General features: G+C 46.9%; 1 long non-coding RNA gene across 2 annotated transcripts; it reads left to right on the plus strand.

The window, feature by feature from the left end:
• The first annotated feature begins 8,686 nt into the window (after window positions 1–8,686).
• LOC125295009 lies at window positions 8,687–10,599 on the plus strand. 2 transcript variants are annotated; one of them, XR_007193616.1, is made up of 3 exons: window positions 8,687–8,775; window positions 8,892–9,033; window positions 10,535–10,599. It is a non-coding gene; the product is annotated as an uncharacterized LOC125295009 (long non-coding RNA). The 2 variants fall into 2 exon arrangements; XR_007193617.1 differs by lacking the exon at window positions 10,535–10,599 and adding an exon at window positions 9,095–9,129.
• The last annotated feature ends 7,271 nt before the right edge of the window (window positions 10,600–17,870 follow it).

The raw sequence follows: 17,870 nt of genomic DNA on the forward strand, positions 1-17,870 counted from the left end.
CCCATACTGAGCCCAGACCTGGCTGACCACCTCTGGGTTCAATCTCCATTCCCCCGGGAGTGGCCCAGTCCTGGAGAGAATGTCGGCCGCCCTGTTCTCCACGCTTGGAACGTGTACTGCCCTCACTGAAGCCAGACGCGGCCATGTCCATGACAGCAACTCCTCCGCCACCTGGAGGCACCGCCAGGACCTCGTGCCGCCTTGGTGATTGACATGATATACCGCCGAGGTGCTGTCTGACCTCACCAGAACATGTTGGCTTCGCAACCCTGGCAGGAACCTCTGCAGGGCGAGATGGATGGCCTTCAGCTCGAGGACATTGATGTGCTCTGACGTCCAGGAGGGAGGCCACACGCCCCTCGCTGACAGCCCTTCCCAGACAGCTCCCCAGCCTGTCAGAGAAGCGTCTGTCGAGATGACTTGCCTCTTGTGAGGAAGGCCCCCCAGTGGAACACCCTGGAGTAAGAACCTCCTGTCCCTCCAAGGACGCAGGGCTCGGATGCAAGCAGGAGACACCCGCAACTTCACATGCCTGTCGCCTCGGGTGGAGCTGAAAGGCATTGAACCAACACTGCAGGGGCGTGCCTTCAGCAGGCCCAATGGCAGTACCAAGAGCTGCCGCCGCCATTAAGCCCAACAGCCTCTGGACTTTGTGGGCGGTGACCAGTCTGCCCAGCCGAAAGCCTGTCAGAGCCTCGGTCAAGCTGTCTGCCCTCCGTGGAGTGAGAGACGCCGTCATGCTGACCGAGTCGAGGAGGACACCAAGGAAATCCGCCTGCTGGCGGGGCTGCAAGTTGCTCTTTTTCCAGTTGACCGTGAAACCCAGGGCCTGGATATGGGTCAGAACCGTGTTGGTGTCGTGCACCACCTGCACCTGAGATGGGGCACAAATTAGCCAGTCGTCCAGGTACAGTAGAATCTTTAGGCCCTGGACCTGCAGGGGGGCTAGCGCAGCTGCCACCACGCGAGTAAAAATTCTGGGGGCCAGTGAAATGGGAGGACCTGAAACTGGAACACCCTGCCTTGGAAGGCGAAGCGGAGGAAGGACCTGTGTGCTGGGCAGATAGGGACGTGGAAGTACGCGTCTTTTAGATCCAGAGACGTAAACCACTCTTCTTCCTGGATGGAATGAATCACTATTCCAACGTGGACCATTTTGAATGGCAGCACCTTGAGGTACTGGTTCAAGGGCCTGAGGTCGAGGACCGGTCGGTAACCTCCGTCTTTTTTGGGCACAATAAAATATTTGGAATAAAACCCAGTGTGCCGTGCGTGCAGCGGTACTTCTGAGATGGCCCCTTTCAGAAGCAACTCCTGGACCTCCTTGACAAGCACGGAATTTAAAAGAGGGTCTTTCACAGACGTCATCTTGACCCCTGAAAACATAGGGGGCCGCCGTCGAAACTGTAGGCGGTAACCGTGAGTCACCGTAGCCACAACCCAAGAGTCTGGCACAATCCCTTCCCAGGAGGTCCTGGACAGCTGGGAAGGGCAATCGACGGGCAGCCCCGGATCCCTTGGCAGGACCGCCACCACGGCCTGCACCTCTGCCTGCGCCCCGTCGAGGTCCTCTGGGCCAGGGAGTTGGGGCTGAGCTCTGGTCTGGTGCACGCGCCCGGTCCCGGGGGCAGCGTGGTTGATACCCTGTGGTGTTGGGCGGGCTGCCACCGCCCATACTTACCTGATGCTGCCCTGTGGGGAACCGGAGCCCGCCTGTGGCACACACACTGACCAGTTTCTCTAGAAGCGCCAGCCTGTTCCACTCTGTCTAGCACCCCCTGGGAGTCTGGATGGAACACATGCCCAGGCACCACGGGGAGACCTAACAGGTCTGTCCTGATGGCATCAGGGAGAGAGGTTTGGGCAAGCCACACCTGTCTCGCACAGCACCCCAGAGAGGCCATAGCACTCCCCACATCACGCACGTCAGCTGGGAGTGGGCTGACAGTCTTGGCATCCACCAGGGCCCTTGCATCATGGTCCTCCGGGCTCATCGTTTTTCGCAGAGCCGCCAGAGTGATAGCCAGGGCGTTGCCCATACGGGCTGCCCGTGCTGATGCGTCAAAGCAGTGACTGATGAGACGGTCCGTCTTGGCACACTCCTTACGCAGGCAGCGTGGATTGGGAGATGCATTGGCAGGCCCCAGGGAAGTCCAGGCGGCGATGGACTGCTTGACCGGTGGCATATCCCCTAGCCCTGAGTCGGCCGGATAGGCAGCCTTTGCCAGCTGACGGCAACCTGGATTGAATTGGGGCACTGTAGTGACTTACCCCATGCCGTCTGCAGCACCTTCGTGTAATCCACTGCCACGGGTATACAGGGTGGTGGGCTGCTGTGCGAGACGCCTTCCCAGACGCCCCCAAGGGAAGCCATGTCTGGCATAGGGGCCTGAAGACCCAGGATCTTGGAGGCACTCAACACCCGTGACATCAAGGAGCCGACGGGGACCTCCCCTGGCACCGTGGATTCATCAGTTGGCTCCACCATGTCTGAATGTAGCTCATCCAGGAGGCCGTCCCCGCCACGTCATCGATGGTGAGAACGAGGGGCATGGAGCGACAGCACATCCACATCACCCAGATCAACATCCGCACCATGGCTCTCAGGCCTGGATGGGGAGAGACCTTCCTGGCCAAGGGGCAGAGAAGGGGATGACGTGCCCTGGAGACCCTCCAGCCTGTCCATCCTCCTAGCCAGAGCCTGGAGAGCTGAGAGAATCTGAAGCGACTCCGTGCCATTACCCTCGGTAACGGCAGCTGGAGCCGAAGCTAGCAGGTCCAGGGACCTCCACCTGATCATGCCTGGAAGGGGACTCATGTTGCCGTTTTGCGCCAGCGTATGCTTACGGCCATGCCTATGAGAGTGGGATGGTCGGTCGGGTGAGCGCCGCCTGTCCCGTCCACGCACGTGGCCACATGCCTGGTCAGCCCGGCGGAGCCGTTCCTCCCTAGGAAGGTCACAGGCTGCGCTGTAGGGGCTGTCGACATCCTCCAGGAGGTGGGCAGCCCCAAGGCAAGCGGGACACTCTCTATGCCCGTCATTGGGGGCCATCGTGGCCCTACAGACTCTGCAGTAGTGTGCCGCCATAGCCTACAACAGAAAAACACAATGCAATACAACACAATACAATACAATAAGGCACTTACCTTGGCCGTACAACGCACTGGGTCTGCAAGCAGCAGCCCGTAAAGAGATACAGCAGTGGTGTAATACAGTACACGGGTGGCCTGAAGCAGCGTGCGGACACGCTTAGCAGGCTCACACTGGCCCAGCTAGCTGCGGACAGCAGGGACGGGGTACACAACAGATACACAAAGAAGGCGGCCACCAGTGCGCGAACGCACCCGCCGACGTACACCAGTGGACAACTGGAGAAAAGACACACAGCAGCCCACACCTCGTGCAAGACTGCACCTAGCAAACACAAACAGCTAAACTTACCTTTTGCAAGTAGCCTAGCACACAACAACAAAGCTAACAAGAAGCACACAGTAACATTAGCGACTAAGCGGCCAAGCACATACGTGCTGATCAGGCCCACACAGGTTCCGGCTGCCAGAGCAGTAAACAGAAATAATAACGGTGGCCCACGCCGGTGCGCAAACGCACCCAGCAGGCTCACACCAAGCCCAACTAGCCGCGAACAGCCAGATAAGGTACACAGTAGTTAACAAACAACAACCCGGAAACCTGGCACACACAAAAGGAAAATAACACTGAAACGGCAGCCCGCAGCAGTGCGCGAACGCAGGCAGCAGGCTCACACTAGCTCCTCCGCCGTGCGGTATGGGGTGAACTCAGGAAAGGCGTCAACAAGTTAAACAAAGTTAAACAAAGTTAAATGAAGTTTCCTGAAAAAAACACAGGTTACTGCCACATGCAGACTAACAAACACAGTCAAAGCAAGAAAGCAGTGAAAGTATCGTGACTCGCGTATCACAGGTCTCAGATGAGGCGATCAAGGTGAGAGACTGAACCGGGAGCAATCTCCGCTATTTACAAGCTCGAGTCGTTCTGCTTCCGGAGGTCATGGGCATGACTTTGTTGACATATGGTCTCGGTGATAGGCAGAACGAAGGTGATCATTCCCTTTTTTAGACAGTAGTGATGGTCAGAGTGAGGTCGAAACAGATCGGACGTTTACGTATTACGGACGTTTCATTCCCGACTTAGCCACTGTCATGAAACCACTGAATGAACTGCTAAATAAAGGGAAGAAATGGCAGTGGACGTCAGCCTGTGAGTCAGCATTCCAGACATCTAAAGCAGTGTTTCCCAAAGTCTGAGATTTTGAAAGAATGAGATTTTATTTGGGTCGCCAGCAGGCCTCTCAAGTCTCACGCATTGAGCGTGAGACACACGCATTTCAATGACTTCACACGCTCACACACCACACATGGCATTTCTCACTCCGAGAAATTATTAACTTGCCCGCACAGATATTTCTAAGGGCTATATTTTACAAACGTGTCACACAACGTTGCTGTCTGTGCGCTCATTCAGCTCAGAGAGCTGCTATTCAGTTACTAACCTATCAGCCAAACAGAAAATAGGATTTCTCAACCAATCAGGAAATAGTTAAGTTTTGATGTGGGTCCGCAACGTGGAGACTGCTGGTCCGCGGAGTCGTGGAGTGAAATTAGGCCCGGTGCTTCGTCTGATAATTTACTGCGCAGTTGATCAAGATACCGCGGACCGACAAAAAAGAAAACAAACGTTTCTGCTATCGATGTCATTAAACATGGAGCCAGCCATACAATAAAGTGGTGGTATGAGCGTTCATTCAATGCAGGCGTCTGCGCGAGAGGAACTGAAACTAATTGATAAAGTTGGTATCAAAGCTTCTTTCTATCTGTTAAAACAGATCAGTGATTTACACCTATCTGCTCGCCAAAAAAGCTGGTATTGTGTTTCCTGAATCCTTACATTCAGGTATTCAAATTAAACTTAATTAAAAAAACATGCTTTTTTTTTTCTCCATTTCCTACTAATGTATGATGCTTGCATGAGGGAAACATCCCAAAAACAATAGCACCCATATAATTGTTGCTGTTTTGAGAAGTATTTATTTTCTTATGCAAGCATCATGCAACCATGCAAAAGCAATGAAACTAATTATATCTTACATTAGTAAAGCAGTCCTCTGATGTGCATGTCACAATTCAAACGGGACAAGAAAATAATTATTTTCTCACATTCACTTGCATTAACGATTTTTCAATCTAGAGGTCCAGCGGGGATAGCGGAAAGGGCAGGACTTACCAGCTCTATAGAGCTGCACAGTCCCGCCCACAGCCGATGCCGGATGTAAAAATGTAATGCAATTTCTCCATTGACAATTGCGGTAAAGCCATAAAAACTTAACTGCACGTGGTAGACTTAAAACCAGCTACGGCTGTACTAAGCGATTGTATATGCTCCTATAGACACCAAGAGTTCACGGGGCACTAACCTTGTTTTGAGATAAATGCCTTTTATTCGCGATCTCTTGGATAAATACTTCATTACCCACAATCCTGAACAATCCCACAGTGATGCCTCTGATTAGTGGAAAGGCCGTTAATGGTCATATAGTGAAGGACACTTTGTTCAGACCAACTTGTTCGTTCAATTTTTTGGGGGATTTGTAAAACTATATATTTTTGGAATCCTTACAAACTGAAGAATCAGAAAATCTTTGGTTGACAATTTTTAGAAGTCATTACTGCAGTCATTTTAGGACCTGAAAACGGTGTACTATTACAGTGTTTCTCAAAGTGTGGTCCGGGGACCACTGGTGGTCCGCGAGCAGACGTGGTAAAATATAATATAGATGAGTTGTTTGCAATATTGAACCAACTTGTATGTAGGCTAAATCCAAACAGTTCTGCAACACTGTCTATGTAAGATATGCCAGTTTAAATATGACTCCTCTGACACAATAAGCAAAGTGCAAAGACAATAAGCAAGGTGGTTCAGTGAGTAGGCCTATTGTGTAGGCTTACTATTGAAGTAGGTCTGATCTTTTTTTTTTTTTTTTTTAGCTAGGTGGTCCGTGGGCTTCTTTTTTATTGGTTAAGTGGTCCTTCGTCTGAAAAAGTTTGAGAAACACTACTATTACACTAAAAACGCCATAGGCTAATTTGCTGATATCTTGCAGAGTTGAAATTAAAGTAAATCTGTGGTAAAGAAAATTGAGGAAAAGTTGTTATACAGCATTTTTAGATAGTTCAAAGGGTCATTAATACAAATCCACCGTATAACATTTAAATCAGGTCCCCAGTGTCTCTAAAGTTTCATTCAAAAATGGATGCTTTGCTCTCAGGAGAGAAAATACTGGTATAGGGTAAAAATGTAAACTGTTATGTATTGTAACGTGACTAATCTGAATCTTATTTTTAAATTTAGAGATTCAATTGTCTCTGGGGTGCCAGGCAGTATTTGCTGCCAATTCAAATATAGTCACCGTTAGAGCGAAACTATCACACAAATCAAACAACACAAACACGTTTTATAAGTTTCAAATCATATATTGTGATAGTTTAAATTAAACCAAAAATATTCATACACAACTTAAATAATCGATATCCCTCCATACAATCAAAAACAAAAATGCTATTTAAACAAAAAGGGGAAGTAGGAGAGAGTCTGAGTCACTGAAGGAAAGCGAGTTGTGAAATATGTTGAATTATTTGTATACTGGTGGAAGGGAAACGTGAACTTCGAGATGAGTGTTTAGTTACCAGCGGAGACTAGCCAGGAGCTGCAGAGTAGGCCCTACGACTTGAACCAGGGATCTTCGCAACACCTCGACAAGAGAAAGGAAAACATCTTGCCATGCTACCGATCCATTCCGTCGTGCGCAACACAAAGTAGTTTGAGCCGGTCCTATTTTGCTCAGGGTCCGCGCTGCTTCATAGGAATTCCTCAAAGGGATTAATCCACAAGGGTACGATCCAGAGGAATCCAATGTAACTTATCCAGTGTGAATGTTCTGTTTTAAAATGCTCCCGTCATGTCTCACATGCCCTCGGTAACTACTCTCTCCGATAGAGCTTCCTGTCATTAGCGCTCCTCTCGCAGGTTAGGCCAAACAGCCTTTTATCGTCAGCTGACTGCATGACGTTAACCTAATTGGCGTTTAAGCAACCCGGTTGGATAAGCCTAAAGTAAATACATTTTTATTATAAAAAATATGGAGCGGCCCGCTACACTCTTCCCCCCATGGAAAAACAACCCATGGTTGGCAAAGAACGTCTACTCAACCAAAGCCATGAAAATCGTCGTCATCAGACTCTTCCAAGAAAATGTTGAGCACACTCTGCTTTTCTTGAGCATCTTTTTCAGCAGCAGTGGGAAAACAAGGTTTTAGATTGTTTACATGGATTGTACACAGGTCTTCTCCCGTGTCTTCTCTGACAACTTGGAAATTCACAGGGCCTAACTGCTGTATGACTCTGTAAGGTCCTTTCCATTTGGGCGCTAGTTTTGCTGTAAAGTGCTTTGCTGCTGAGGATTGAGCATGGTTTCTAACCCACACTCTATCCCTGGGTTGGTAAGTTACATCTCTTCTTTTTTATTATAATTTCTCAGCTGTCTAGCTTTTGCCTTTTGCTGCTGAGGTGTGCCTTTATTTGTAGGTTTTGATGTGTGCACCACTTCATAGCCAGCGGAATCAGGTGATAGGGCTTGTCCCTGTACAAGTTTATCCACAGGACTTCTGAGTTTTAAGCCCCAAGTGAAGCTCCGCTTGGCTGTCAAGCCTGTTGTTTCATGTGCACCCGGAGGAGTTTAGTGCAAATCTGAATTCAGGAAGGTATTGGTCCCATTTCCGATGATTATCCTCGACAAATTGTGAAATCATGCATTTTATGCTCCTGTTTACCCTTTCAGTCATGTTGGTTTGTGGATGGTACGCGGTAGTGAGTTTATGGGTAACTGTCCATGTTTCACAGAGTTCTGTAAACAAGTTGGAGACAAATTGTGAGCCTCTGTCCGATAGAAGAAAGTCTGGAACTCCCCAGCGCAGGAGAATTTCTTTTGAAACAGCTTTGCAATTACTGGTGCAGTAGCAGCACGCATGGGAAATAATTCCAACCAGTGGGTGTAGTAATCCACAAATACTAGTAAGTACTCATGGCAGCTTGGGCTACGGGGAAAAGGCCCCATAATATCCACTCCCAACATCTCATTTGGGAAAGTTACTTCAGTCTGTTGTATTTTGCCACAAGGTTTGTTATTTTCCCCTTTGTAGGTCTGACATTTCAAACAGGATCGGATGAAGTTCTTGACGTCGTCCCACATTTTTGGCCAGAAAACTACGTCATGGAGACGTTTGTATGTTTTAAACATGCCTTGATGGCCACACAACGGAGAATTGTGATATGCCTGTAGAATGGTGGTTATGAGTGTTTTTGGCACCCAAAAAGACGGTAATGGTATTTATTGTCAGCTAGGTGAGATTTCCTATAAACCATATTCTCAATCACAGAATATTTGGATTCTGAGACTTTACAACCCTCAGCTAAGGCTTTGATGATGCTGGATATTTCAGGATCTTTCTGTTGTTCCTCCCACAGTGTGGTCATGGAAAAGGGAAAGTCTTCTGTATCCTTCTGACTGAAGTCATCATACAGGCAGGGCCGAAAGTGGAATCCTAGACAGAGCATCCGGTGCCACATTGAGTTTGCTCTTCCGCATTCAATTACAAAATTGAATTTTTTGAGTCGAAGTGCCCATCTTATAAGACGACTAGACGTTTTAGTGCTGTTCATTACCCACTGTAAGGAGGCATGGTCAGTCACCACAGTAAACAACTTTGGTTCCAAATAATGCTCCCATTTCTCTAGAGCCCAGATAACTGCCAAACATTCTCTCTGTAGCAGAGTAATTGGCGCTCTGCTTTGTTTAGGGTACGGCTTGCATAAGCGATCACCTCCTCGTGACCGACTCCCTTCTTTTGGGCCAGGATTGCACCCAATCCCACGTCACTGGCGTCTGTATATACAAGGAAAGGAAAATCCAGGTCAGGATGTCCCAGAATGGGAGGAGAGGTAAGATGGCTTTTGAGTATATCAAATGACTTCATTTGAAGGCTCGTCCTTTTCTTTTCAGGGCATTGATTGGTTCAGCCACTTGAGAGAACCCTGGCACAAAGCAATGGTACCTCCTTTATGTTCGTAGGTGCTGGGTAGGATTTGATAGCTTCCACTTTTACTGGATCTGCGGCTATCCCTTTGGCAGATATGACATGACCCAGGTATTTGATTTGCCGGAGACAGAACTTGGATTTTTTAGATTCAATGTAAGTCCTGCAGCTCGGAGTTTCTGAAGCACGGCGCTTAGATCTTGGAAGTGTTGTTCAACTGTAGAGGAATATATCACGATATCGTCCAAATAAACTAAGCAATTCTTCCCTCTAAGTTCAGCGAGCGCTCGTTCCATTAACCGCTGGAAAGAGGAGGGCGCGTTCTTGAGTCCAAAAGGCATTACCCTGAACTGAAAAAAGGCCAGCAGGGGTCACAAAGGCTGTTTTCAATTTGCTGGAGTCATTCATGGCGACCTGCCAGTATCCACTATTGAGGTCCAAAGTGGAAAAGACTGAGCACCCAGCTAGTGATTCAAGTAGCTCATTGATATTAGGCAACGGGTAAGCGGCCCCGCTTTGGTCACTGCATTCACTTTCCGTAGTCAACACAGAACCTTTGACTTCCATCTTTCTTTGGGACCAGTACAACAGGAGAAGACCAGCCAGAATATGATGGTTCAACAATCCCATCGTTGAGCATTTCTTGAAGCTGCTGTTCTACAATCAATTGTTTTTCTGCAGACATACGGTATGGCTTCTGCTTGATTGGAACCCTCGGTGTTGGTGTATATATGATGTTGCAACAGTGTGGTTCTTCCTGGCTTCAAAGAACAAAGTTCAGGCTGGGACTCCAACAGTTGTCTTAGGCTTGTTTTTCCCCCAGTCATGTACGTCAGCATTTGCAACTGCACTGTCAATGTAATCCTGAGAAGTTAGTGCAACAGGAAGTGGAGTCAAGCAAGGAGGAGGAACAGAGGACAAGAGAGTGAGTTTGGGAGTAACACTGCAGTTGGAGGCTTGCTCATCACTCAGTTGAAAGAAGTAGATCTCTGGTTTGTTTTAAAACTGTACTGGTGGTCAGATGCATGGATTTGTAATCCACTGTAATATAAGTAATCAAGACCAAGGACTCGGTAGGCCAGTGCTTTGGGAGAGAGCACTGCCACTGGCAAGGTACAGACATTATTGCTTAGGTCAATGGTTACCTCAGCCCAACCAAGAGGAGTCTCTGTTTCCCCATTAGCCAGGAATAGTGGACCAGTGGTCCAAGGCTTTAAGTCATGTTTAGGCCTGTTAAGTGCCCTCCATACGCTATCAAGAACCAGAGTGTAACTAGCACCTGTGTCAACGATAGCCCTGCCGCTCCATGTGTCAATGACAACAGGGACCACCAACTGTTGGGGTATGCCACAACTACCAGGCCCCTTGCTCAGTCTCAGCTCTAGCTGCCTGTCGCTTTTCTGCAGAACCTTTGGAGGCAGAAGTCACAGACATTTTTCCACCATGCGGTTCCGGCTTTGGAGATCTTTGCATGCTTTTGGAAGATGGGCCCGATGACTGATGATCTCCAGCAGGGGACTGGTACTGGGGACATGAACCAGGTGAGTGTTGGCCTTTGCAACGCCAGCACATTACTGGAGGTTTCTCTGTGGGTTTATTTATAGTCACTCTCTGTTGTTGTGAGTTTCTACTGGTGTATGCTAGGCGTTGTTCATACTGTGCTTGTTGTTCTAGGTCTTTCTCTAGCTGGTGACCAAGCCTCACAAGCTCGCCCACGGAATTGACTTCGTCCCACGGAGATGACTTGCAAGCTGGGCGCCTAACACTCTTCAGGATCATTTTCACTATCTCCAAATCAGCAATGTCAGGATTCCAATGCTTACAAAGAGCTCGATATGAAAATGCAAAGTCTCGATAGACTCTTGTTCTCCTTGCCTCCGCTTCCTCACCCGGGTCTGCTAACTCGTCTTCATAGTCTTCGGACAAGAAAGCTGAAAGGAAGTCCTTCTGAAACTCAGCCCAAGACACAACCTGAGTTCTGGCAATCTCCCACCAATCGTGAGCGAAGCCATGCAGAACAGTCCTAAAGCTGGCAAGGGATCTCTGCATCAGACAGAGGATGAACAGCCAGAAAGTCTTGACACTTGGACAAATACAGAAGAGGATCCGGATCATCATGTGATCTGCCATAGGTAGGAAAAGACAGTTTTAGATGGTCTGTTTTGATGACACTGGGTTGTCCTGGCCCCAGGTGAATTGACCTGAGCAGAGGCGCGCTGAACGGAAAAGGAGGGAATTTGTGTTAGAAAAACTGCTTTCAATTTTTTTTTCAAGAGCCTTCAATTTACTGTTTTGTTCACTGTTTTCTGTCTGTAAGTTGCTCATGGCAACACATAATTGATCAAGCACGCTAACACAATGATCCATTTTTTTGTGACAGGATATTATGAGTGGCAAGGAAACTCTGGTGATGGCCATGAATGTCCTGCTGAACTTCACTTTGCAGCTGTTCCACCATAAATCGGACTTCACTGAGCTGTCGCGATTGTCCTGACTTTTCATCTCTCAGCAATCATAGGCTTTATTCCCTTTAACATTTTGTCTAATTCAACATCTAGTTGGTCTTTATGTTCTGCATTAGTTTTATCAAGTTTAATAAACTGCTCCTCGGTTTTGTCAGCAAAACCTTCAGTTTGGCCTCTAAAATGAAACCCCTGACTCAGTCCCATTTGCTTTGACAGATCACACACCTGACTATTGCAGTAATCTACTTTCTCAAAAGTAAAGACCAGTTCTCTGCATGGCCCAAAGACTGCAAAGCCAGTCTTCCCAGGGCTTTTCAGGCATTAGGAAAGAGTAGTAGGCAAGTCACGCTGAGCTGAGGGTGCAGAGGAACAAGTGGATGGAGAAGTAGCCATCTCCATATCAGGTTCTTGAGCATCTCCTGGTGGTGGAGAACTGCCTGGAAGCAATCTTAGGCAGCAGAACCAGGACAATCAGACATTCCCTGAAAACTTTGGGTAAATTTGGTGGGCTAGTCAGGCGACTAGGTAGAGTAGTGGGCTGGGGAGATATGGAAAATAATGATTTTCTTGGTGGATATATTGGGTGGAAGCAAAGACTAAGATCCAAAAGTGACTTGGAATGAGTGGAATCCTAGCTGATCACCTTGGGCAGACATGATTCATTAATAATGGTCCTTACTGAGGTGACTTAAGGGGAATGCTACAGTGACTGAACACCCTATAGTGCACAGTATTAAAGGCCACAGATTAAGTATCTGCTGAAAAAAGAGCAGGAGAGGGTAGAAAAACAGCAGCAGTACAAGAACTATACTCTTATGAGATTCCCACAATATTGCATTCAAAACACACAGTTCATTAGTTAATGATTAACAATAAACATTGCAGAGGAATTCAGTAACTCAGCATTCTGTAACGTGACTAATCTGAATCTTATTTTAAATTTAGAGATTCAATTGTCTGGGGTGCCAGGCAGTATTTGCTGCCAATTCAAATATAGTCACCCGTTAAGTTGAAACTATCACACAAATCAAACAACACAAACACGTTTTATAAGTTTCAAATCATATATTGTGATAGTTTAAATTAAACCAAAATATTCATACACAACTTAAATAATCGATATCCCTCCATACAATCAAAACAAAAATGCTATTTAAACAAAAAAGGGAAGTAGGAGGAGAGAGTCTGAGTCACTGAAGGAAAGCGAAGCCAGAAATATGTTGAATTATTTGTATACTGGTGGAAGGGAAACGTGAACTGGAGATGAGTGTTTAGTTACCAGCGGGAGACTAGCCAGGAGCTGCAGAGTAGGCCTACGACTTGAACCAGGGATCTTCGCAACACCTCGACAAGAGAAAGGAAAACATCTTGCCATGCTACCGATCCATTCCGTCGTGCGCAACACAAAGTAGTTTGAGCCGGTCCTATTTTGCTCAGGGTCCGCTGCTTCATAGGAATTCCTCAAAGGGATTAATCCACAAGGGTACGATCCAGAGGAATCCAATGTAACTTATCCAGTGTGAATGTTCTGTTTTAAAATGCTCCGTCATGTCTCACATGCCCTCGGTAACTACTCTCTCCGATAGAGCTTCCTGTCATTAGCGCCTCTCGCAGGTTAGGCCAAACAGCCTTTTATCGCCAGCTGACTGCATGGCGTTAACCTAATTGGCGTTTAAGCAACCCGTTGGATAAGCCTAAAGTAAATACATTTTTATTATAAAAATATGGAGCGCCCGCTACACTCTTCCCCATGGAAAAACAACCCATGGTTGGCAAAGAACGCCTACTCAACCAAAGCCATGAAAATCGTCGTCATCAGACTCTTCCAAGAAAATGTTGAGCACACTCTGCTTTTCTTGAGCATCTTTTCAGCAGCAGTGGAAAACAAGGTTTTAGATTGTTTACATGGATTGTACACAGGTCTTCTCCCGTGTCTTCTCTGACAACTTGGAAATTCACAGGGCCTAACTGCTGTATGACTCTGTAAGGTCCTTTCCATTTGGGCTTAGTTTTGCTGTAAAGTGCTTTGCTGCTGAGGATTGAGCATGGTTACTGAACCCACACTCTATCCCTGGGTTGGTAAGTTACATCTCTTCTTTTTTATTATAATTTCTCAGCTGTCTAGCTTTTGCCTTTTGCTGCTGAGGTGTGCCTTTATTTGTAGGTTTTTGATGTGCTGCACCACTTCATAGCCAGCGGAATCAGGTGATAGGGCTTGTCCCTGTACAAGTTTATCCACAGGACTTCTGAGTTTTCGCCCCAAGTGAAGCTCCGCAGCTGTCAAGCCTGTTGTTTCATGTACGGAGGAGTTTAGTGCAAATCTGAATTCAGGAAGGTATTGGTCCCATTTCCGATGATTATCCTCGACAAATTGTGAAATCATGCATTTTATGCTCCTGTTTACCCTTTCAGTCATGTTGGTTTGTGGATGGTACGCGGTAGTGAGTTTATGGGTAACTGTCCATGTTTCACAGAGTTCTGTAAACAAGTTGGAGACAAATTGTGAGCCTCTGTCCGATAGAAGAAAGTCTGAACTCCCCAGCGCAGGAGAATTTCTTTTGAAACAGCTTTGCAATTACTGGTGCAGTAGCAGCACGCATGGGAAATAATTCCAACCAGCGGGTGTAGTAATCCACAAATACTAGTAAGTACTCATGGCAGCTTGGGCTACGGGGAAAAGGCCCCATAATATCCACTCCCAACATCTCATTTGGGAAAGTTACTTCAGTCTGTTGTATTTTGCCACAAGGTTTGTTATTTTTTCCCTTTGTAGGTCTGACATTTCAAACAGGATCGGATGAAGTTCTTGACGTCGTCCCACATTTTTGGCCAGAAAACTACGCCATGGAGACGCTTTGTATGTTTTAAACATGCCTTGATGGCCACACAACGGAGAATTGTGATATGCCTGTAGAATGGTGGTTATGAGTGTTTTTGGCACCCAAAGACGGTAATGGTATTTATTGTCAGCTAGGTGAGATTTCCTATAAACCATATTCTCAATCACAGAATATTTGGATTCTGAGACTTTACAACCCTCAGCTAAGGCTTTGATGATGCTGGATATTTCAGGATCTTTCTGTTGTTCCTCCCACAGTGTGGTCATGGAAAAGGGAAAGTCTTCTGTATCCTTCTGACTGGAAGTCATCATACAGGCAGGGCCGAGTGGAATCTAGACAGAGCATCCGTGCCACATTGAGTTTGCCTTTCGGTATTCAATTACAAAATTGAATTTTTTGGAGTCGAAGTGCCCATCTTATAAGACGACTAGACGTTTTAGTGCTGTTCATTACCCACTGTAAGGAGGCATGGTCAGTCACCACAGTAAACAACTTTGGTTCCAAATAATGCTCCCATTTCTCTAGAGCCCAGATAACTGCCAAACATTCTCTCTCTAGCAGAGTAATTAGCTCTGCTTTGTTTAGGGTACGGCTTGCATAAGCGATCACCTCCTCGTGACCGACTCCTTCTTTTTGGGCCAGGATTGCACCCAATCCCGTCACTGGCGTCTGTATATACAAGGAAAGGAAAAATCCAGGTCAGGATGTCCCAGAATGGGAGGAGAGGTAAGATGGCTTTTGAGTATATCAAATGACTTCATTTGAAGGCTCGTCCTTTTCTTTTTCAGGGCATTGATTGGTTCAGCCACTTGAGAGAACCCTGGCACAAAGCAATGGTACCAGCCAGCTAAACCCATGAAGCTGTACTTCCTTTATGTTAAGTAGGTGCTGGGTAGGATTTGATAGCTTCCACTTTTACTGGATCTGCGGCTATCCCTTTGGCAGATATGACATGACCCAGGTATTTGATTTGCGGAGACAGAACTTGGATTTTTTAGATTCAATGTAAGTCCTGCAGCTCGGAGTTTCTGAAGTACGGCGTTTAGATCTTGGAAGTGTTGTTCAACTGTAGAGGAATATATCACGATATCGTCCAAATAAACTAAGCAATTCTTCCCTCTAAGTTCAGCGAGCGCTCGTTCCATTAACCGCTGGAAAGAGGAGGGCGCGTTCTTGAGTCCAAAAGGCATTACCCTGAACTGAAAAAGGCCAGCAGGGGTCACAAAGGCTGTTTTCAATTTGCTGGAGTCATTCATGGCGACCTGCCAGTATCCACTATTGAGGTCCAAAGTGGAAAAGACTGAGCACCCAGCTAGTGATTCAAGTAGCTCATTGATATTAGGCAACGGGTAAGCGTCCGTTTCGGTCACTGCATTCAATTTCCGGTAGTCAACACAGAACCTTTGACTTCCATCTTTCTTTGGGACCAGTACAACAGGAGAAGACCAGCCAGAATATGATGGTTCAACAATCCCATCGTTGAGCATTTCTTGAAGCTGCTGTTCTACAATCAATTGTTTTTCTGCAGACAGACATGGGGTATGGCTTCTGCTTGATTGGAACCTCGGTGTTGGTGTATATATGATGTTGCAACAGTGTGGTTCTTCCTGGCTTCAAAGAACAAAGTTCAGGCTGGGACTCCAACAGTTGTCTTAGGCTTGTTTTTCCCCAGTCATGTACGTCAGCATTTGCAACTGCACTGTCAATGTAATCCTGAGAAGTTAGTGCAACAGGAAGTGGAGTCAAGCAAGGAGGAGGAACAGAGGACAAGAGAGTGAGTTTGGGAGTAACACTGCAGTTGGAGGCTTGCTCATCACTCAGTTGAAAGAAGTAGATCTCTGGTTTGTTTTTAAAACTGTACTGGTGGTCAGATGCATGGATTTGTAATCCACTGTAATATAAGTAATCAAGACCAAGGACTACTCGGTAGGCCAGTGCTTTGGGAGAGAGCACTGCCACTGGCAAGGTACAGACATTATTGCTTAGGTCAATGGTTACCTCAGCCCAACCAAGAGGAGTCTCTGTTTCCCCATTAGCCAGGAATAGTGGACCAGTGGTCCAAGGCTTTAAGTCATGTTTAGGCCTGTTAAGTGCCCTCCCATGCGCTATCAAGAACCAGAGTGTAACTAGCACCTGTGTCAACGATAGCCCTGCCGCTCCATGTGTCAATGACAACAGGGACCACCAACTGTTGGGGTATGCCACAACTACCAGGCCCTTGCTCAGTCTCAGCTCTAGCTGCCTGCCGTTTTTCTGCAGAACCTTTGGAGGCAGAAGTCACAGACATTTTTCCACCATGCGGTTCCGGCTTTGGAGATCTTTGCATGCTTTTGGAAGATGGGCCCGATGACTGATGATCTCCAGCAGGGGACTGGTACTGGGGACATGAACCAGGTGAGTGTTGGCCTTTGCAACGCCAGCACATTACTGGAGGTTTCTCTGTGGGTTTATTTATAGTCACTCTCTGTTGTTGTGAGTTTCTACTGGTGTATGCTAGGCGTTGTTCATACTGTGCTTGTTGTTCTAGGTCTTTCTCTAGCTGGTGACCAAGCCTCACAAGCTCGTCCACGGAATTGACTCGTCCACGGAGATGACTTGCAAGCTGCGGCCTAACACTCTTCAGGATCATTTTCACTATCTCCAAATCAGCAATGTCAGGATTCCAATGCTTACAAAGAGCTCGATATGAAAATGCAAAGTCTCGAATAGACTCTTGTTCTCCTTGCCTCCGTTTCCTCACCCGGTCTGCTAACTCGTCTTCATAGTCTTCGGACAAGAAAGCGGAAAGGAAGTCCTTCTGAAACTCAGCCCAAGACACAACCTGAGTTCTGGCAATCTCCCACCAATCGTGGCGGTGCCATGCAGAACAGTCCCTAAAGCTGGCAAGGATCTCTGCATCAGACAGAGGATGAACAGCCAGAAAGTCTTGACACTTGGACAAAAACAGAAGAGGATCCGGATCATCATGTGATCTGCCATAGGTAGGAAAAGACAGTTTTAGATGGTCTGTTTTGATGACACTGGGTTGTCCTGGCCCCAGGTGAATTGACCTGAGCAGAGGCGTTGAACGGGAAAGGAGGGAATTTGTGTTAGAAAAACTGCTTTCAATTTTTTTTTTTTTTTTCTTCAATTTACTGTTTTGTTCACTGTTTTCTGTCTGTAAGTTGCTCATGGCAACACATAATTGATCAAGCACGCTAACACAATGATCCATTTTTGTGACAGGATATTATGAGTGGCAAGGAAACTCTGGTGATGGCCATGAATGTCCTGCTGAACTTCACTTTGCAGCTGTTCCACCATAAATCGGACTTCACTGAGCTGTGCGGTGTCCTGACTTTTCATCTCCTCAGCAATCATAGGCTTTATTCCCTTTAACATTTTGTCTAATTCAACATCTAGTTGGTCTTTATGTTCTGCATTAGTTTTATCAAGTT

The sequence above is a fragment of the Alosa alosa genome, chromosome 5 (genome assembly GCF_017589495.1).
Source record: "Alosa alosa isolate M-15738 ecotype Scorff River chromosome 5, AALO_Geno_1.1, whole genome shotgun sequence".
Classification (NCBI taxonomy): domain Eukaryota; kingdom Metazoa; phylum Chordata; class Actinopteri; order Clupeiformes; family Clupeidae; genus Alosa; species Alosa alosa.